The sequence below is a fragment of the Canis aureus genome, chromosome 8 (assembly GCF_053574225.1).
Source record: "Canis aureus isolate CA01 chromosome 8, VMU_Caureus_v.1.0, whole genome shotgun sequence".
Lineage (NCBI taxonomy): Eukaryota > Metazoa > Chordata > Mammalia > Carnivora > Canidae > Canis > Canis aureus.
This window is the reverse complement of record NC_135618.1, coordinates 61,335,140-61,357,052: the sequence shown is the minus strand read 5'-3', so window position 1 is coordinate 61,357,052 and position 21,913 is coordinate 61,335,140. Positions and strand designations below refer to the sequence as shown.

Genomic DNA, 21,913 nt, shown 5'->3' with positions numbered 1-21,913 from the left:
ATTACTGCCACCAGAGACCTCCTGGCTCCCTCTTCAGCTCTGCGCTCCTCTCTCCTCACCCCGGCGCTGCCTCCAGCATCACCACACCTCTCCCAGACCCAGCTCCCCGGACTTCCCCACCTCTGCACCTTTGCCTCTGATGGGCTTTCCACCTATACTGGCCTCCTCCGTCCTTTTCAAGATCAGCCTCAGCCCCTACAGGCTTTCCTTGGCAACCCGGCAGGCCTGCGCTGGCACGCACCTTCTGCAGAGGAACTTGGCATTGCTACATCAGAGCATTGTTCGCAGGGCCTGGGGCAGGAGTGCCTAGCTTTAGAACAGGTGTGCAATAAATAAATGAGTTGATGGAGGGACAGGGAATGGGCGCAAATCGGTCTGCAGCCTCGAGCTCTTCCCTCCCTCATTTCTTCAATATCTACCATCACCACCATCAACACCATCACCACCACCATCATCACCATGTGCAGCGACTTTATCTGTGATGCTAACAAGTGAGCATTTCTACTTGCCAACTCTTTGGCTTTTGTTCCCTCACCCTCACTCCAGCTCATCCCTCTTATCAGGTTGCACACCTGGAAAGCAGGTGGTTCCGAGCCCTGCTACCTGGGAAGCGCCAAGACACTTCCTGGAGGTGGTGTCATCAGGTTCCAGGACAGTTCCTGGTTCCCTCCTGTCTCCCACCTCAGGGCTTTCCAGTGACCTCTGTCCCCAAGCTGTCCACACAAAGAGACAGCTCTTCCCCCCACCCCGAGGGCACACACAGGCCTTCTGCTTGGCTGTCTCAGCTTCCAAATGCCCCTCCCCAGAATGAGGCCGAGTGCAGAGAAGTGGTGATGAAATGCTGTTTGTCTGTATGCTCAGCGACTGTCTTTACCCCTGAGGTGCTTGAGGGGCTCCCGGGGCCTGTGTGCTCCTTGAGCAATGCCTCCAGATGTGTGAAAGACCTGGGCATGGTCTTAAGGCTCCTGTAGGCTGTGAGCAACTTGAGGTAGGGGCTTAGCTTAACCTGTCCTGCTAAGGGTGGGGCTGGGAACTCAGGAAACACCCAAAGGGGAGAGGGCATGTGGCAGGGACGGTGGGCTCCAGGGTGGGCCTCCCCAGGCTTTTGTTTCAGACAGAGTGCCTGTGGGTGGCAGTGAAGGACCCTCGGTTTCCCCAGCTGTGGAATGGGGGTAGTTCTGTGAGTCTCTATCCCCACGAGGTGAGCAGGGCTCTGGGTGCGGCCAGCTGACCCTGGCTCCTGTCATCAGAGTGGCCAAGACTCACACACACAAATGGGCTTGAAGCAGGAAGAATGGCAAGAAGAGGCCCGGACTAAGTGGTAAGGGTACTCGAGACGGGCAGGCTGGCTCTTCCTGCTGACTATCTGGGGAGCAGACACTTGCTAGCTGTGCCCGCCACCCACCTGCACGGTCTGGTGACACGACATGACCCATCAGCTTGCCTCCTGCAGGACATCCTTACCAGCTAATCCCCGCCTGAGAGGAAAAATCAGGGGGTCCCAGAGCTCTTCTCAGGGCTGGGCTGTGGAGCAAGGCACAGCATCAGGGCTTTGGAGGAGGCTCTGGGCACCAGTGGAGGGGAGACAGGGATTTCTCACCTCACCCTGGGCTGGGAGGAGCTGGGCATGGTCCCCTCTGGGGAGGACTGCCAGCTTCCTGCCACGTCCTTGGTGGCACTGGAGAGCAGATGCTGATGCTCACTCAGCCATCTGGGGAGAACACTTTGGAAAAGTTCTGAACTCACTGCACCCGGCAGGAGACCGGACACGGTTGAACCTAGTCGCCTGGCGGCCTCTCCTTCCTCCAGGTGGGTGGCGGAAGCTGGGCCCAGGCAAGGGAGTGGTCTGCCCAGGGCTCTGGCCTTCTTCCTGGGGCGCAGAGCATGGAAATGTGGAAAGAAGATGCTATCAGACAGTCGGGGTTGGCTCGGCACCCGGAGCTTGTGCCTGCCCTGACGAGGGGCGGGGAGCCCAGGCACCTGGGGACGAGTGTGCACCCGGAAGCACAGTGCCAGCAAGTCGCTGTCCTCTCCCGGGGACTGGGAGGGCCCAAGGCGGGCGGCAGCCCCTCCGAGGGGCGCAGGCACAGGAGGAGGCTCCTGGTCTGGCCACCCCCCCCCGGGGTCACTGCCCCCACGCAGCGAGCAATCAGAGCTTGGGAGCCCCACTCCAACGGAGGAGTGTCAGCTCACTTTCCTCGGAAAATAGCAGCTAAGGAACCAGGCACCAAGCACAGCCAAGGACATGGTTTCAGGGAAAGGCCCTGGCAGCAGTGACTCAAGGTCAAAGCAGGAAGACGGTGAACTCAGAGGGCCCGGACCCTGGGGGAGGTTATGGTCCTGCTCTCGAGGAAGGCCCCCGAACCTCGTACCTCTGCCTGGCTGGACAACCACACTGAGCCCCACAGGCCATGAGAAACAGGCAGTGGAGGGCAGCCCCCAGGGGAATGCTGAGCATCCTGACACCCTGAAGTCCAGGCCTGCTAAACCCTGACAAGGGGCTGCTCAGGACCAGCTCTTGGGGCCTCCCACTCTTCCACATTCCCTCTTTCCCTCCTCTCCAGAGCCAACCACACCCAAACTCCCTCCCTTTAGAGGAGACTTCCCTTAGCTCAGGAGGAAGCACAGTAAGAGCTGATCATGCATTTTTATACTAAAGTGAGAATGACTACTATGTTGAACTCTCTTAGGAAATCTATGGTCTGAATTTCCTTAAAGGGCAAAAGGAACCCTGCTGATGTGATTAAGTTAGGCATCTTGAGATGGGAAGATTATCCTGTATCATCTGGGGTGTAACGTCATCCCAAGAGTCCATATAAGGAGGCAGAGGGAGATCTAACTGCGCAAGAGGCCACAGTGGTGGCTTTAGAGAGAGGCACTGGGAGAGAATCTGTTTCCTGACCTTCCAGCTTCTAGAGGCTTCCTGCCTTTCTCTGCAAGCAAACACATGGCCTTCCAGAGCCTTCAGAAGTAGCACAGTCTGCAGACCTCCAAAACTGTAGGAGAACACGTTCGTGTTGCCTCAAGCCACTCAGCTTCTGGTAATTGGCCACAGTAGCACAGGCCACTGGCACAGAACCTTTGGCACAGGAAAGCACCGGGGAGGACACGGCGATTTAGCAACCTTGGCACAGTTGTGAAATCCGGTCTCTTTCCTCAGATTGGGTCATGCCATCACTGCTACGTTTATTAGACTTTTAAGAACTGATGCAGAACATTTTGAGAGAAGGTGCCTCTGAAGAAGCCAGAGAGGCAGGATCTAGTACAGACCACGTGAGTCCCTCAGGGCTCTGGTCCTTGTTCCCATTTTAATGACAAGGAAATCCAAGGTCAGGAAGGGGGAAAAGCCTGTGCAGAATCACACAGCCAGAAATAGCAGGTCCTGGGTTCTTTCTCCAGGGAGCACCAAGGTCACACATGGCTCCCGCTGGCCCTGCACGTCTGCCTTTCCTGCCGGATCAGAACCACCTCTGGGGACTAGGACTGGGTCAGGTGCCAGGCTTCATTGGGGACTTGGGGAGGCCATGTGCCGGCTTAGAGGGCTGGCTGCAGGAACGGTCCCCGAGTCCCCAGAAAGGCCCTGGCTCCCAACAACTGTGATTTCTCCATCCCGCTGGCCCTCAGCGCAGTGGGACCACTCCCTTCCTCCCCGCCCAGTCCCTACTGTCGCTATTCACATCTCAATGTTCTTTAAGTTGTGGGAAAACAGAAAACTTGTGCTTGGTTAAAAATAGAGGAAATTGGCAGCTTTTTACTAAAGCCTGTGGGGGAAGAAAATCCAGCAGTATCCAGCTCTTACTATGAGCTAAGCTGTGTATGTGGATCCACTCCCCGCACCTTCATGACAGCCTGTGAAGTGTCCCCATCCACAGCCAGGACACCGCCGGTTAGAAAGGGCTCAGTTTGGGATCCCTGGGTAGTGCAGCGGTTTGGCGCCTGCCTTTGGCCCAGGGCGCGATCCTGGAGACCCGGGATCGAATCCCACATCGGGCTCCCGGTGCATGGAGCCTGCTTCTCCCTCTGCCTGTGTCTCTGCCTCTCTCTCTTTCTCTCTCTGTGACTATCATAAATAAATAAAAAAAATTAAAAAAAAAAAACATGTGCGCACTAGAGATAAAATCCAAAAGGCAACTAAAAATCCAAAGAAAGAGTCTTTAGAGCCACAAATCCCCTCCTTAAAAAAAAAAAAAAAAAAAAAAGAAAGGGCTCAGTTTGCAGATGGCCTTACAGAGGGGGACAGAGGTATGCAGTCCCATGTGAGGGAGCCAAATGCCTGTCCGGTCAGTGGGTTCCATATGGCAGGCATGGGGGCTGAGGCCGATCGGATGGGACACAAGAGCCAGAACAGAGCCAACTGCAAACTCTGAGGTCAGGCTCTGGAGCAGGGATAGCTGTGGGACTGCTCGGGGCACAGACAGCTGTTCCACAACTGTTTTCTCGTCAGAGCTGAGGGCCCCCGAGGTCCCTGAGTGCAGATGGAACACTGAGGCCCAGAGAGAGGTGGGCCACACATGCACCTCTTGTGTATCAGGGGAAAAGCACTCCTAGCCAAACCCGCAGGGCAGAAGCAGAGAAAGAGAACACTTGAGGGGCCCCAGAGAAACCGCCGGGAAGCAAGTTTGCAGATATCACTGCACCTCCACTCAGCTGGAAACGCGCGTGTCCACGCTGGGGCACACAGCAGGCTGCCAGGACTCCCGTGTGCCGGGCTCCCTGCTCACTCTATTGTAGGAACTAACAGAGCCAGTGCTCTCCAACACCCTTACTAGCTGGGGACGTGCAGTGTAGCTGCCTGGATGGCCCCCTCTGGAACCCTCCACCTAAGAGGATCCCATCCAGGGCATGTCCCTAAGCACCACCCATCAGTGTCTCCTACCTGATGACCATGAGCAATGCTGCTCTTGCCACTCCCACTCACCCTAAGAGCACCCACTGCACTCCAATGGACCCCATTATCACGATGTGCACCACCCCCACCCCCACCGCTATGGTCCAAATCCCACTTCTCACCATCTGCCTATTGTGCCTCAAATAGGCTGAACTTGATGGGGTCTCTGTGTTGGAGCCCCAGGCCCTTTGCACTTAACCACTGTTCCCGCTGTCCCCGGAATGCTCGGGCCCCTGACCATCTTTGCTAATGAAAGGCCGAGGCAGGTGTTGGCCAGCTACTACGGTGGAGCAAATCAGCTGGTCTCCTGACCATTGTGTGAGTAGCTTCCTCAGGGCAGTCCCATCACCGTCCCTGGTTCCCCTGCTTCCCTCCTACAAGGACACACAAGGCTGAATTCAGGGCGATCCCCTCACGTCCCGGCACCTGGGACCGGGGTCTGATTCGCTGGGGGCCTGGCTAGCCTCAGGCAGGGAAAACACCAGATAAGGCAAATGCTTTCCCTTTCCTCCTAAACACATAGCACATCCCTGACTCACCAAATGAAGGCAGAGAAGCAAAAATTAGCCTTTCTATCCTGGATAATTTTCCCATCACTCACACAGCAGAAAACAACCACCTTGTCATTAAAGAGATATATTAAGCTGTTTAATATCAGGTTTTCAGCTGGCACATGTTCTAGAAGGGGAGAGAAGGGCCGCTCCTGGCAGCTCCTTCAGCGTGACCTTTTAGCCTTACGGCCCACTGAGTATTTCCTGCCAATTCTGGTCCCATGCAGGTGTGGGACAATCTGTTTATTTGGTAAAACGTGCCTGTCCTATTCAAAACCTCTGGCACCTGTTCATCTACCTAGACTCTCTGGATCAGACCTGTGTTATTCTGGAGACTCCGTGGCTGCAGAAAGGACAGGCTACCACCCCAATCCATGCCCCCCAGACCTCTCCCTATTCTCCACGCCTGCGGCACGTGCATGCCAGATAAACTTGACGGCCACAGAAAACCCTGGAGGAATGGGCGAGGTACAGACTCGTTATGGGGTGGGAAGACCCTGCATAATGAGTGCCGAGCAGAAGACGCACTCACGCACCCTCAGCCCTGGAAAGCATGTCTGTTCCACAAGAATCTGGAGGTGTGAAGGTTACAACGAGAACTGCTAATCCAGGCGTGAAGACAGGCGGGCGGACTGACCTCTGTGGGGCCTGGCGGGGGGGAGCGGGGGGGCACCCAAGGTGGAGAGCGAGCAGGGCTGCAGGCCGGGCTGTGCCCTTGTGCTGCTCAGAACCTGGCTCTGGTCCTGTCTGTACATGAGACAGTTGGTCGAGATTCCAGTTCAGGATGAGGTGGCCTAGGGAGGGACCTGTACGTTCACGGGACTTTAACCTGTCAAGGCGGCCACCCAGGCCCTGACCATGCCATCAGCTGATGCGGCCTGAGTTGCGGCGCTGTCCAGCGGGCGCAAGCTGGTCTTGGTGGAGGACATGGTGTGTGCCCAGGAGGTCGGCACCTATAGGAAGGCCTTGGTTCTGGCAAGTGGTGGCCAGTGCCTGCTGCTTCCCTGTGGGACACATTCATTTCTGTGGCTCACACCAGCTCTGGAAACCACTGAGAGCCAGTAGCGTGCAGCCACTGTGCACACTGTCCCTGCCACCCTCTCAGGGCCTTCCATGGTACTGGCACCTCAGCTGTGCAGGACAGGGGAGGTGACCTCCAGTCCAAGGGTGCAGAGCTGGCCTGTTGTTGCCATGCTGAGCCATGACGCTGGCCCCAGTGGCCACCACCAAAGTGCCACAGACTCTTGGGGCCTCCCTGACCTGCACAGGGGACCTTAGCCCTCAAGGAGCCGGCCCTTGACAGAAACCCTTGGCATCACACAGGCTGGAGAGGTTTCTGAGCTTAGCTGCTGAGCCCTTCTCTCCAGAAGCCATGGGATGGGAGTCGCCAAGGCAAGGCAGTGCCCAGGGGTGGGGCTTCCTACCAACTTGGCTTCTATTTTTGTCAAAATTTCTCTGATGGTCATGGGCCTCATCATGACCATAGCTGGTGGATGGGTCCTCCTCCTGCCATCATGTTACTTGGGCACACACGTGCACATGCTCCCAATCAGCTATACTATGAGCCTTGGCTGCCTGGGCTTCAGCACCGTAGGTAACTTGCCACTATTCAAGTGACCACAAGGAGCCTCCAGACCTCCCCACAGGTCTCTTCAAGGTAGGCTACATAGGAGAAAGTCACACCTGCTTGGGTGAAAAAATTAACCATCTTATGGCCAACTCAGTAAAAACCAATGTAGAAGTGATTCAAGGTGGGGGGCTGGCTGCTCAAGTCAGTTGAGCATCCGACTCTTGATTTCAGCCCGGGTTGTGATCTCAGGGAGTAGAATCAAGCCCCAGGTTGGGTCCATGCTCAGTGAGGAGTCCGCTTGGGATTCTCTCTTCTTCTCCCTCTGCCCCTCCCCCCCACTCTTTCTCTAACAAATAAAAAAAAATTTTTTTAAAGTGATTCGTGGGCAGCCCAGGTGGCTCAGTGGTTTAGTGTCGCCTTCAGCCCAGATCCTGATCCTGGAGACCCGGGATCAAGCCCCACGTCGGGCTCCCTGCATGGAGCCTGCTTCTCTCTCTGCCTCTCTCTCTCTCTCTCTTTCTCTCTGTCTCTCTCTCTGTCTTTCATGAATAAATAAATAAAATCTTTAAAAAAATGATTCAAAGATTTGGAACTGTAAAGAAAGCCATTTGATTTCAAGTCAAGGAGGAAAACAACTCATTCGAAAGTTGAAGATCCGCTGTGTTTTAAATACCCTCCTGCCAGCTCATTCAGCGTTCACGGGGATGACTTAACAAATGAAATTAGCATGGACATGGATACACCTTCAGCAGCAGCCCCGAAAACACAGGTGTGCAAGGCCTTGCGGTTCAACACTTTTTTTTTTATAGGGAATAAGACAAGATGCTACTGACTCCCGATCCACTAAACCGTGGATATTCAGCACCAAAGTGACTGCTCTGAAAAACAGAAAAACAAACTCATCCAGAGGATGGGGACATTCCAGTTCATTCTCCAAGCTTGTTTTAGGAGACCTAAAGTCTGCAATATTTCCTTCTGGGGCGTAAGAGACAGCTGGACTTGAGAGAAGTCCCTGGCTTCCACTTGCTTCCCCAGCACAAGGAAAATGAAAATCGTATTTTCTTACCCGCCTTTTAATCCTCCCTCTCTTTCAAGACAATTAGAATGACGGCCCACACACTGGCAGGCACCCCAGAGACCATGATAACCACAGAAAAATACAAAAAGACACCCTTGATATTGCTGTTTGGGAGAACATTTTTGGAAGAAATGACTTCCCTTTAAACAAAAGGGATCTTTGCCAGACGCCCCCAAGGAAACATGTGCCGCAGCGAGCCAGGAGCCTGGCTGAGAGGTGGGGTGATGGGTCCTGCCTGGAGTTCCCCACACGGATTTCCACTTCTCCATCTGCACCACAGGGGCAAAGCAGGTGCAGGTTCAGAACCACGCTCTCTGAAGGTTTTATGATGTTTTTACCATTTATTCATCTTCCGCCAGGTTTCTGCAACTGCTTTAGAATTGTAATTTCCTTTCCTTTTTATTTTGCTAAGCAAAGGAATTCCCAGCTGCCAAGTAAGCGCAGGAGAGGATGGTTAGCTTCTGCGGGCAGCCTGAGTTAATGCAGTCTTGGCTAACGGTACAGCAGCAGGGCGCTTGGGGAAGCTGCAGTGACCTCAGCAGCTAGGGAGGCCTGGCCGTGTTGGGACCATGGAAGGGCGAGCCAGCATGAGCACCCGTGCTGGGCCACACAGGGCCACACACAGAGCCACGGAGCAACAATCCCTTGGGGCCACAGCACTGGTGTCCAGCAGCTCTGCCCTTCTGTGGCCGTGGGCAGCGATCTCCGTGCTGAGACTCTGGGTCCCCTCTGTGAACACAGTGCTGAGACATCTGAGCCAGCTCCCAAGAGCTCGAGGCCCTCTTGTAAGGGATGTGCTACATTCTCTCTCTTTTTTTTTTTTAATATTTTATTTATTTATTTATGATAGTCACAGAGAGAGAGAGAGAGAGGCAGAGACACAGGCAGAGGGAGAAGCAGGCTCCATGCACCGGGAGCCCGACGTGGGATTCGATCCCGGGTCTCCAGGATCGCGCCCTGGGCCAAAGGCAGGCGCCAAACCGCTGCGCCACCCAGGGATCCCTGTGCCACATTCTCTGAGTGGGCAGTGCCATGCCGGTCTTCCTGGTGGGCTCAGTGGGCCAGGGGCAGAGCAGGTCACTGTGTCCTCCTCAGTCATGCATGGGGACACTAGGATCCCAGGGAAAATGCTTGCAGGGGACCCCAGGGGAGCTAAGCCGGGGTTGGTGGGACTCTCCATATGGCTCCTGGTCACAGCCCCCTGCAGGTCAAGAGAGCCCCCACTCTGTCCCCATGGCTTCTTCTCTTGCTGTCTCTTCTCAGGCTGATGAAATCCAACTTATTCTTGGGGCAGCAGAACTCAGGGTGAACAGTTGTCTTCTGAGGGTGGCACTAGCAAGTGCTATCCAGCAATGGCTGGGGAGGCCCAGGAGAGTCTCCCAAAAGCCTGTTTTGGGTTGTAACTTACTTGTTTTTCAATTAGGAAGGTCCATTTTTTTCCTGACTCTAAAAATAACCCACAAAGCTGGAGACAACCCAAGTGCCCTGCAGCTGAGGGACTATCAAGTAAATGACCATAGGAAATGTGGCATCTGCTCATCACTCCCAGAGACTTGGGAGGTTTGCAGGCTGAGTGCTCCAGAGACACAGGCCAAAGGCCCTAGCGGGACCTGGCACCGCAACAGAAGGGCTCCCACCTGTGCCTGGAGCCTGCCCACAGGTCACTTGAGGGGCCTGTCCATACCCCATATCAGGGACCTCCACCTGCCCCAGATCCAGAGCATCAGGTCCCCGCAACTCTGATTGCTGTGTGTGCATGCACTCCCCCATGGCCAGGACAGCCTGGTAGGGTCCTACTCCTTCCAGCGGGGACCATGTGTGGCCCATCCGGTGATCCAGATACCAGGGGAGCCCCATGCACCCCTCACTGGTGGGCTATGCACATTAAACCCCATCAGGTTCTTTGTCCTTCCGTTCATTCATTCACACACTCATTTTATTTTGCACCTACCATGTGGCTTGTGCTACAGACATAGAGTTGAGGAAAAGTAACACAAGACCTGCCCATGTTGCTCCTGGTCTAAGAGAGCACAGATAACAGTTAGACCCCCGATCCCTGTTACTGTAACTGCGTGTGTGCAGGGAGGTACTTGGAAGGATCGAGTGTTCAGTGGGCACCCCCTGACAACAAGACGCTTGCTGGCTGAGCTCTCAGCATCAAACTGCCCGTCTGGGTGGGAGCCTGGTTGCTGTTCCAAGAGAAGACATAGCCCATGTGTGGCCCTAAGCCAACAACCAGCTTCAGGCCAGAGAGGAGCCGGTCCCACAACCTCTGAACCTTGGCTGGGGAGACGAGTGCTGGTCTTGACTTCCTGTGTGCCTACCTGCATGTGCGTATGCACACATGCACACTCTTGCACTGGGCTACTCACCATCCCTTGGATGGCCACCCTGGAGCCCCCTCCACTCACCCCTGCAGCCAGCTGGAGAGACCCCTGCTTAGGGCCAGGCCCCAGGGTTTTAGAGCCTCCCAGAGGGTGGAGCGTCAGAAGAAATCTGACTGGCCTCCATCTGGTGCTCAGGTCACTGGGGTTTGGAGCCACTCCCCGGTGGCCCTCTGCTCCCTGCATGGGGGCAATCAGGCCACTTCTCAAAGATTTCCAGGATTCAGGGCCCTGGTGGGAGGCTGATGGTGTCAGCCCACTCACTGCTTTGGACATGTCCAGCAGTGCCTCCTCACCATCAGCCCCCTGGACCTGGCCGGCCCTGGGTTCACACCGCACCAGTGCCTCCTGCCCGTTGCCCACACTAGCCTAAGAGCTTCCTCAGAAACACATGGACCGCAGCACGGCCCGCATCGCTGCTCAGCTTGTTGAGTGGGTCAAGTCTGACCAAGGGTGCTGGCCCGACTCCCCACAAGGGAGGATGCTGGAGCTCCTGGAAGCCAGTCAGAACGAGGGTGGGAAGTGAGCTTGGAGATTGGCCCGAGCAGAGCAGGGACACAAACGGGTCCTTGTTCACCTCTGGTCGGGCCAGGCCTCTGCTGGCCCCACACCCGGGGACTGGCTATTGGGCAATCAGTTTGCCTTTGGGGCCTGGGTCAGTGTACCAGTGCAGACAAAACGTGGATTATTTCGCAGCAGAATGACAAATCCTTGAAACTCCTAACTGCTCACTCACCGAACCTCAAAATCTTTTTATTTTCTGAGCCTTAGTATGTAGGGCATGTGCCTAGCACCCTTCCTGCCTCCAGGAAGAAGTCCTATATACCTATATATACAAGACTTGGCCCAAAGGTCATCTTCATGGTGGTCTGGCAGCCAAGAACCCTTCTTTCCTGCCCTCCCACCTTGTCTGACCTTGTCGTGTGGTCTTGCCTGGGTCTGTGCCACACACCAGCCTGAGCTTTCCCCTCCAGGAGCTGTTTTAGCCCTGAGTCCAGCACAGTGAACACAGGACAGGACAAGACCGAAGGTTCTTACAGGATCAGTGAATCATTCTCAGGATCACCTCTTGTCAGAGTCTCATCTGCTGTTTACACGGCCTCAACTGTGTCGACCCTCAGGCCTCTGGGGTCTCACTACCCACAGAGCCCTCCTGGTGTACTTCTGGGCCTCAGGACCGCAGTGTTCATGGAGGAAACCTGTGGCTTGGGGAGGGTCAGCCTTGCCCCTGCCAGGTGGGTTCACTGTTTGCATCTCCTGCTTGATGAAGGGCTTTCTGCTAGGACATGTGCTGTGCTGTGTGCCTGTCTCTCCAGTTGCTGTGGGTGGGAGCACTGGGGACTCTTCCCTTCACAGCCTGGCCATGCTGTTCCTTCAGTGATTCTGAGGTCACCCCTGGTTCCAATCTGGGCTTGCACATCTGTAAGATGCGGGCTGGGCCGGGTCCCATGCTGACTCCTGTCAGCGACCTCACCCCCACCTTTCCTACCCCTGCCAGTCAGTAAGCACTGACTTACAGTGGACCCTGGGAGGAAGGAGTGGCCAGCCCCATGCCTGGGCTGAGCCTTGGCTATTGAACATGGGTTGTGCTTGGAGAGCCAGGAGGGGTCAGAGCAGCAGCTGCATGATGCCCACCGATAGGAAGTGTTCTCAGACCCCTGTCACCCTGAGAGACCAGGTATGGAGTTTGGAGGCTGAGGCTCCTCTGAGGTCCCTGGGCCTTGTGCTTACTGGGGACATTACACAGGTCACATAATAGTGTTAAAGGCCACTCCCAGGGCTCGATGGGGACCAACTGGACAAACTGAAGGCAGTGGGCAGGCCAGTGTGCAGGGCTGAGCTGGGGCCCTCCCTTGGGCAAACAGCTGGCAGAGGTAGTGAGGCCAGGCCAGCGGGGTCAAGACCACCAAAGGGCCCAGCTACACTGTCTGTACTGAATCCTCCTGTGGCCTACGGGTCTGACTTGGGCTGCCTTAATGATGTGTCCCAGCATGTCCCGTGGTGCCCCTGGTACATGACCCCAGTTCACAGAAGAGTATACTTAGGCCCAGGGAGGTTTAGGAGCCTGACCACAGTGGCATCTATGTCTCTGCAGCTATGTGTCTGGACATGAGCTATGTGGCTCAACTAACAGGAACGTGGAATGATGCTAAAAATTGGAGAGATGGGGCAGCCTGGGTGGTTTAGCGGCGCCTTCAGCCCAAGGCCTGATCCTAGAGTCCTAGGATCAAGTCCCATGTCAGGCTCCCTGCATGGAGCCTGCTTTGCCCTCTGCCTGTGTCTCTGCCTCTCTGTGTGTGTCTCTCATGAATAAATAAATAAAATCTTTAAAAAAATTTTTAAAAATAAATAAAAATAAAAATTGGAGAGATGCTGTTTAAGGCATAAACTTGCAGCCAATAGATAGGTGGGTCCTGGGTAGGTAGGATGCAGCCAACCTGCATCCTAACCCTCAGGCTTGGGAAGAAATTAGGTCTTAACTGCTCCCACTGCAGGGGGTGGTCAGGCCTGCTGACCTATGTTGCCATGTGAATGTATCAGATCAACATGTCGAACCCCCTGAAACTCACATCATGCCACAGCCCAATACTATCACGGTAAAAACGGAATTAAAGCCCATGGCTGTATGTGTCTTCCTCCAGGATGACCGGGCAAACACAAGCTTTCACGGGGCCTCTCTGAGTCCTTGTCCCCATGAACGTGGTAAGGGGAGACAGTGTGCACGGTTTCATGCTTTTACAAAGAAGCTGGAACCCCAGGTTGTGGTTAAACCTGCCAACGGGGCAGGCATCGTGGGGACCATGGAGAGCCCACCACAGCCTCTCTGCCCACGCAAGCCCAGGGGAGGCAGGGGGAAATTGGCACCTCCCAGCCACCAGTCTGTGTCAGAGCTGCAACAGGGACAATTTCTACCCCCTGATGGCCCCAGGGTAGACCCTGCTCTTCTCAGAACTTGGAGTCCCCTGAGGCCTCACATTACACAGAGGATGGGCCTCAGCAAGGGGTAGGCCCCTGCATCAGCAACCCAGAGGAAGCACAAGCACAGGAAGATGGGCCCTGGTGGGCTACGGGTCATGCGGGAAGCCCAAACGTCAATGGGGGGGGGGGGGGCGGATGGTAGGTAAGTGGTCTCCAATGTGTGGCCCCTTGAGTGGCCCCAGGGCCCCTGGGAAAGTCGATGCTAAGTTTAAGAGTCTCCCAGCTGAACCTGCTTATCCCACAAGGGAATGGGCTGGCCCAGGTTCACTTGGGCCCTCAGTTCATTGGGGAGGCACATGGCTGCAGCCCAGAGCAGGGCCTGGGTCATGAGGAGGGGCCCTGCTCTCCTGCCGGCATGCACTCTGCCTGGTGGACCACACTTGGTCAGAGCATTTTAAGATACCGTCTCGGCCTGCACATTTTCTACAGCTGCCTCTGTGTATGCGTCTTGGCTGCTAGGAATTCCTCAGCCCCAAACAGCTGTTGGCAGATGGCTTCTCTGGGACACAAACACATCCACACACACGTTTCTGTTCTTTGTAAGAGGAAAGAAAAGCAGATGGCCAGTTTGCAGGGTCTGCAGCATGCACAGAACACATGGCCGAGCTGCATCCCCAGCCACAGAGAAGAGGTAAATCAAGGCAGATCGGACATGCAGGGCTGGAGGCCCTGCCCTGCACACCGTCAACACAGCAAAATAGCAGACAGGAGACGAATCAGAGTACTGAGGCCTCTTCACCATGTGTGGTGGTTCCGGAAATCTGCAGGCTGGGAGGATAGCCTAGTGAGTGCCTCCCTGTGGGCACCCCGGTCCCAGCAAGGCAGGCTCCAACTCCCAAGACGGCCCTGCCTCAGCAGCCTATTGCCACTCAAAGGGCCAGGACCTAGTGTCCAAGGTGCTGGACTTGTGCCCTGGCCACCTAGTCACTCCCTGTTGATATTTAAACCCTCTGGATCTTCAGTTTCCTCCTCCTTAAAGGAGAGTTGGCAATAAAAATAAAGCCTACCTCTGTGGTTGAAAAGGTCAGACGACTTGATGCGAGCCACGTAACATCCCCTGTCACCTGCTCCGATGCAGGCCAGAGCAGAGATGGAAAACCCTGATGGACATGCAAAGATGAGGAAATGGCCTTCTTGAGTGTGAGGGTCAAAACTCAGCATGGCTGCCTGGGACACACGTTCCTTCTACAGCCATGTCAAGACATTAAAGAGGAGGAGGAAGAGAAGTACATGGTGGGGGAAGCAGGGGCACACTCTCCCCATGGGGACAATCGCCACCAACACATGTCCACACTGCACCAAGATACGTGGGTACGGGGGGCCCCAACACCATCCAGTAGTTCTCTCAGACGCAGGAGCCTAGAGCAGGACAGCAGGGAGCCTCCCACCCACCTAGGCAAGGGCAGTGGGGACCCAGGCCTGACCTGGGGATCAGCACATTTGCTGCCTGTGACCTCTCCAGGCTGTGTGGACAACCTCTCATGGGCCTGTGAGGACCCCCTGCAGCCCCACGGCCAGCAGAGACCTCAGCATCCAGCCCAGGCACAAGGCTCCATCCTGGAACCCTCATGCTAGGCTGCTGGAGCACAGACTACCATACAGCCTTTGGACAACTTTGGCAGGACCTACCATAGCCCACTACCACCCCGCCCTGAGACCAAGCACTTCACTCTGAGCATATTGCACCTCCCAAAAACAGGGTCCTCCAAAAGTACAAGAGTGGTCATAGTAGCGTTATTAATAATATTCCCAAACTGGAAGCAAGCTGCACATCCATCAACATGGGGGATGTACTCATACAACGGAACCCAGTTTGGTAAGGGGAGCAGATGTGCTGCAGGTAGCGGCATCTTGCAAGCACAGCACTCAGCATAAGGCATCTGGCATGTTCCACACAAAAAAGGACCAGGGCAAGCTGTCTGCATGCAGGAATTGGATTGTAGCAATGCTTAGGATATTTACTCTTGACCTAATCTAATCTCTCAACACACAGAGAAGGAGGTTGGGGGGTTGGAGGGTGAACAGATGAACAGCAGAGATGAAGAGTCTTTAGTACCTTTGTCAACCCTGATGCTGAGAAGAGGTTTTGGTGAACACGCAGGCCGTGTCTTACCCGGGGGTGCTAACAGGTTGAATTGTCCCCCAAAAGGTACGTCCAAGTCTGAGCCCTGGTACCCACGAACGTGGCCTTACTTGGAAGCAGGGACTCTAAGGTGGTGATGGTTACGTTGAGGTCACGCTGGAGCAGGGTGGGGTCCTCATGGAGGAGGGGAGCATGGATGTGCACGCATGGAGGAGGCCACGCAGCCAGGAGCTGGACAAGGCAGGAAGGACCCTCCCCTGGAGCCCAGAGAGGGAGCGTGGCCCGGACACCTTGGGTTCATACTTCTGGCCCCAGACACTCAAACAGGGGTGCATATGTAAGTGTAGAATTCAAGTATCATCAATGAGGAATTAGGAAGTTAACCTACATTTTAACAGTATCAGGGACGGTTGTGGTCCTGGGCTGGGGTGCGCCTGCCTTGAGATCTGAGTAGCACCCCAGCTGCGCTGGGGTCAGTTATCTGCATAGCCTATTCCAGCCTCACCTCCTGACTGTGTGGCCTTGGGTGACCTGGGTGCCCTCAGGCATGTCCCCCTGCCACCCTAAACTTTGGTCTGTTCCTCCATGATGGGGTTCTTCAGGGGATCTGTGATACCCTTGCGCCACACCCAAGACCTCAACCTTGTCCACCTTCAGGCCAGGTACAGTGAGCTTCCCGTGGGGAGCTTCCTACCTTCCTCCCGAGGTTTTAGGTTTCCCCAAGCCTTGGATGACAGTCATTAACCCAGCCTCAAAATGACCCATCCCAGACTTCACTGAGCCTGACTTGCAGGGTTTTTCTTGTTTCTCTCTCTCTCTCTTTATTTTTTATTTTTTTGCAAGCAAGGCTAGCCCTCAGAGCACCAGCAATCATAACCCCAGTAATGTCATTCCTGTTGCTGAAGTTAGTTTTCCCTGAGAAGCTACCAATGGGTCATGATATTTCCCCTTCCTCACGGCCTCTGAAGACACTTTGATCCCAAACCGCATATAGGCACAGGAGGCGTTCTAGCCTCTGGTGTGCACTTCACTGAGGGCCTCCGATGCTGAGGGACAGCCCAGTAGTGCTGGTTATGATGGGACCCTCACACTGGCCTCCCGGGCACTGGCTGACCCTAGGAGAAGCGTGTCTGCACTCCTTTTCTGGCCTGCCTGCAGTAGCATCAAATAGTCACCTTCCCTGGGATAGTCAGAACCCAAAACCCCAGAGTGCCCAGAAATCATTGTAGAGCTCGAGTTAACGCTATGGAGGAAACTGTAGGTGACTCCCTGGATCTCCCACCAAACCCAGCACTCAGCCCATGCTGGGCATCAAGTCCTTTTCCTCCCAAGACATGGAGGGACCCTCAGCCTCATGGAATCCAACCTGGGGCCATGTAAGGAAACCGAGGGACAGAGCAGACAAGGGGCATCTGTAACATCACAGGCAAGGGAGCAGCAGATGACACTTGATGCAGGCACGTTTGCTCTGCAAGGCTCCAGGCCACCACATGCACCTCTCTGCTGGGTGCTCCTGCCCCCGGGCAGAACCCTTCACTCACCCTAGCCCTGAGTCTACACCACCGCCTCGTCTGACACCCAACAAAGCCCTCCCCCACTCACCACTTGCACCCCTCTGCCAGCAGTAGGCATGGACCTTCTTGCTGACTGGTGCTCCCTGAAGGGAGTCCAGCATTCACCCTCTTCCAGCTCTCGGGTCCCCAGGTCTGGAGTGCTAGGACCTCAACCTCAGGCCTCAGCTGGAGGTCCCTTCTGAGAAGCTATCCAGCTGCCTAACATGCACTCACCAGCCCCCCGTCACACCTGGAGGTGAGGGTGGCTGCCCACATGCTCATGTCTGCCACTGTCCGCCCACCCCCTCATTTGCTCTGTACACACGTACACAGCACCAACTCTGAGTTCAGCCCCCACCCCCGGGGCCATGGTAGGAGCAGACACACACTGCTCTCCATCCCACCTGAGCAGCAGGAGAGTGGGGTCTGCACGGTGTGGGTCCGAGGCACGAGGCCAGGCCCCAGGGCTCTGTGGGCAATTGTGGGATGGCTGTGCATGTTTCTGCCAGGAGGTGCTCACAGTTGGCATCATGCACCTACCTGTATGGCCGTTCTTCAAGAAACAACTTGGAATTGTTGCAAAGTGCCCATACTCTCTGGCCTGTCCAACTGTCTCCACCTCACATTGCTAAACCACCAGCTCCTCACAGTTGCCTTTGAGAAACGTGGTGCCTGTGGCCACACCACCACCAGGCCTGCTGGCTCTGTGGACAAGCCAGCACTTGCAAACTGCTGTCACTCTCCTCACCTGCATCACGGCATACCTAGTTCACAGAACACTTACATGCTACACTAAAAGCACAGGCACTACCACGCCAAAATAGGCACAGTGGACCCTCAAAATAAAAAGCTCGTGCTTTGAAGGACCCCACATATGTGATGAGGGCTTCATGTGCAAAATAAAGAACTCTTACAACTACTAACCAAACAAGCCAACCAAAAAATAGCAGATCTGAAGAGGCATTTCCCCAAAGAAGATACACAAATGGCCAACAAGGACATGAAAAGATACTTAACATCACAAGTCATTAGAAAAACGTGGGTCAAAACCACAAGGAGAGGATCCCTGGGTGGCTCAGCGGTTTGCGCCTGCCTTTGGCCCAGGGCCCGATCCTGGAGTCCCGGGATCGAGTCCCACGTCGGGCACCCGGCATGGAGCCTGCTTCTCCCTCCTCCTGTGTCTCTGCCTCTCTCTTTCTCTCTCTACATCTATCATGAATAAATAAATAAGTCTTTAAACAAAACAAAACACAAGGAGACACCACTTCACACCAGCAGGGGGGCCAGAATCAGACAGGTAGTAAGTAAGAGGTGCTGGCCAGGGCACAAGGTCGCCGTGCAATGTAAGCGGTGTGCCCCGTGGGAAACACTCTGGCAGCCCCTCAGTTACGTTCAGTTATTATCAGATCCAGAAACTCCAGTCCTAGGCTTAGACCCAAAAGAAATGAAAACACAGGTTCACGCAAACACATGGACATGAAGGTTCACGGCAGTGTTATCTGTAACAGCCCCAAAGTGGAAATAATCCAAATGCCCATTAACTGGTGGAAATACAAATAAAACATGGCCCATCCACAGCATATGCAGTACCATTTGGCCGCAGACAGGAGTAGGGCACCGCCGCCCGCCGTGCGTGGATGAGCCTGGAGCGCGCGATGCGCAGTGAAAGAAGCTGGTCACAAAGAACACATATCCTAGTGTATGTATATGAAATTCCAGAACGTGACTCCACAGACACAGAAGATGGATGGGTGGTGGTCCAGGGGGAGTCGGGGAGGGATGGCAACACAGGGTTCCTTCTGGAGTCACCAAAAGGTTCTACCGTGGATGGTGGTGGTGGACATGCCCTTCTGTGAATAGAGTAAAAGCTACTGAGTCGCAGGCTGTAAGTGGGCGAACTGTGTGAGAGGTGAATTACGTCTTGATGAAGCTGTCGGAAAGCTTACTTACTTAATCCTAAAGCAAGAATGTCCAGAAACAGGAAAAGTACTTCATAATATGCTACTGATAACATAAAGCCATTAGGAGCTCATAGAAGAAAGTTTTTCTTAAAAAGAACTATTAATCATGGATTTTAATTTTGTAATGCTATGGTCATAAACCACAGCTGTTTCCATGTTCAGACCGCAGCACTGGGGACGGGAATGGCGTGTGCAGCCTCCTCAGGTCGTGGGCCTGGGTCCCGGGGTTCCTCAGGGGAGAGCAGGGTGCTGGCAACAGGACCACGATCAATGCCAGACTCAGGACATGGTCAGCGAGGAGGGTCTGGGTGCGAGGAAGCGCTTGGGTCCAAGCCAGCAGAAATAGCAAGAGAACCAGGCGAGAGGGACATCAGAGACTCAACGTGTGTCCACTCTGCCCGGGGCGGGTGGCGGAGGGGGGCGTCGGCTGCCCAGGAACGAGCTGACCTCAGAACACCCACCGTGGCTCTGCCTCCAGCAGTCCAGCTGGCAACCATGAGCATGTGTTTGCCCTTCTTGGCCTCAGTTTCCCCAACTGCCTAGAGACTCTCAACCCTGTTTCCATGGCTACCACTTGGCCTCAACATCCCCATTCAGCCCACAGGTCACACTGGTCTTTGCCGAGCACTGGCACAAGCCCTGCCCCAGACTGTCCACGAGTGGCCTCGGCCTTCGATGCTGGAGAGGCAGGACCAGGCATCCTTCCTGCTCTAAATGGGCTGGGGACTGACAGTTTAGGAGAGAAGGGGCAAAGGTGAGCCACGTAGGCTTCCCAGGGACCCAGGAGCCTGGCTGTCCTACCTGCCAGATCTCTACACTCAGCTCCTCCCGTGACCTTGGGTGCTGCCCACCATGGCTGCCGCAGCTGGGGGTAAGGAGACAGAGAGGAAGGCTGGGGCAGTGGGGTGGGGAAGGCAGGTGGGGGGGGTAGTCAGGGAGACCAAGGGGAGGAGGAGGTGAGGAGGGGGGAGGCAGGTAGAGGGTGGGGGAGGAAGTCAGGGAGATGGGAGGAGGGGGAGGGGGAAGGGAGACTGGGGCAGTGGGGTGGGGAAGGCAGGTGGAGGGGGGGAGTCAGGGAGACCAAGGGGAGGGGGAGGTGAAGGGGGGGAGGCAGGTGGAGGGTAGGGGAGGAGGTCAGGGAGATGGGAGGAGGGGGAGGGGAGGGGAGGGGAGGCTGGGGCAGTGGTGGGGGGAAGGCAGGTGGAGGGGGGGAGTCAGGGAGACCAAGGGGAGGGGGAGGTGAGGAAGGGGGAGGCAGGTGGAGGGTGGGGGAGGAGGTCAGGGAGATGGGAGGAGGGGGAGGGGGAGGGGAGGGGAGGCTGGGGCAGTGGGGTGGGGAAGGCAGGTGGAGGGGGGGGAGTCAGGGAGACCAAGGGGAGGGGGAGGTGAGGAGGGGGGAGGCAGGTGGAGGGTGGGGAGGAAGTCAGGGAGATGGGAGGAGGGGGAGGGGGAGGGGGAAGGGAGACTGGGGCAGTGGGGTGGGGAAGGCAGGTGAGAGGGGGAGTCAGGGAGACCAAGGGGAGGGGGAGGGGAGGGGGGGGAGGCAGGTGGAGGGTGGGGGAGGAGGTCAGGGAGATGGGAGGAGGGGGAGGGGAGGGGAGGCTGGGGCAGTGGTGGGGGGAAGGCAGGTGGAGGGGAGGGGGGAGGGGGTCAGGGAGACCAGGGAAAAGGGGGCGGTGGGGGAAGGGGGAGCTGGGCAGAGGGGGAGGCCGGAGTGGTGGTGGTCAGGGAGATGAGGGCAGACGGGGAGGCCGGGTAGCCTGGGCTTTGGGCTCCACCTAGGGCAATCTACGCCATTTCTCCAAGCTCCGGCTTCCTCCTCTTTATGTGGCAGAACAGCAGCAGGAGTAATAATACTTCCTGTAACTCCCAGAGGCGGGCTGACGGAACAACAGACCTGCAACCCTTGGCACAGGGCCAGGCCCAAGGGACGCACACGGCAGCCACTCAGGCAACGTTACCATTCCTGCTGTTGTTAGAGCCTACACTGGGCATCCCGACCACAGGTGCTCACACAGGTAATCCCACGGAGGGGCGGGAAGAGCATCCTCGTGGCATCAGGGACCCGGAAGTAGTCCTTCTGCCTCAGCTCCCCTGTGAGAGGCCACACCCTTTCAACTATTTTCCTCAACAGAGGGGCTGAAATCATGAAGAAGCCCAAGGAGCCTAGGATGTTCCATGAGGAGCCCATGCCTGCCCAGGCCTCATTTCTTCCAGAACGTTCCATGAGGAGCCCATGCCTGCCTAGTCCTCAATTCTTTCCAGAATGTTCCACAAGGAGCCCAGGCCTGCCCAGGCCTCATTCCTTCCAGAATGTTCCATGAAGAGCCCATGCCTGCTTAGTTCTCAATTCCTTCCAGAATGTTCCACAAGGAGCCCAGGCTTGCCCAGGCCTCATTCCTTCCAGAATGTTCCAGGAGGAACCCACACCCTGCCCAGGCTACATACCCTCCAGCTGTGTGGACCCTGCCCCAGTCATCCTTCTGGAGGGGGGGGGGCTATATGAGCCATGCTGATTGTCCACATTCCTGCATCCAGCCACCTTCCCAAGACAGCCAAGCCCACTGCAGCTCCTTTTTCTATACTGATTCTCCTGAAGGCTCTGTAAAATTCCCTTTCTGCACAGACCCAGAAAGGAGGGGCCTGTACTCACAGACCCCTGACAGCATCACGGGTAGCTTCACTACGCCTTAGTGTGGGGCATTTGCACCTTATCCCAGCAGCCCCAAATCACCCCTTTGGTAACAAGTTACCAACTAGTAGCTGTATTTTGTTGGGTCTCTAAGGTATTTGGAATGTTTCTTAATTAGTTACCAACCTTTTTGAAATTTGAAAATTAGCAGAGAAAGATATCTGTATTTCTAGC

At 55.6% G+C, this 21,913-nt stretch overlaps 1 protein-coding gene across 1 annotated transcript in view; it reads right to left on the bottom strand.

The window, feature by feature from the left end:
- The window catches only part of FAM20C (FAM20C golgi associated secretory pathway kinase), a 49,420-nt gene that overhangs the window by 13,669 nt on the left and 13,838 nt on the right, over positions 1-21,913 (bottom strand). The window lies entirely within an intron of this gene.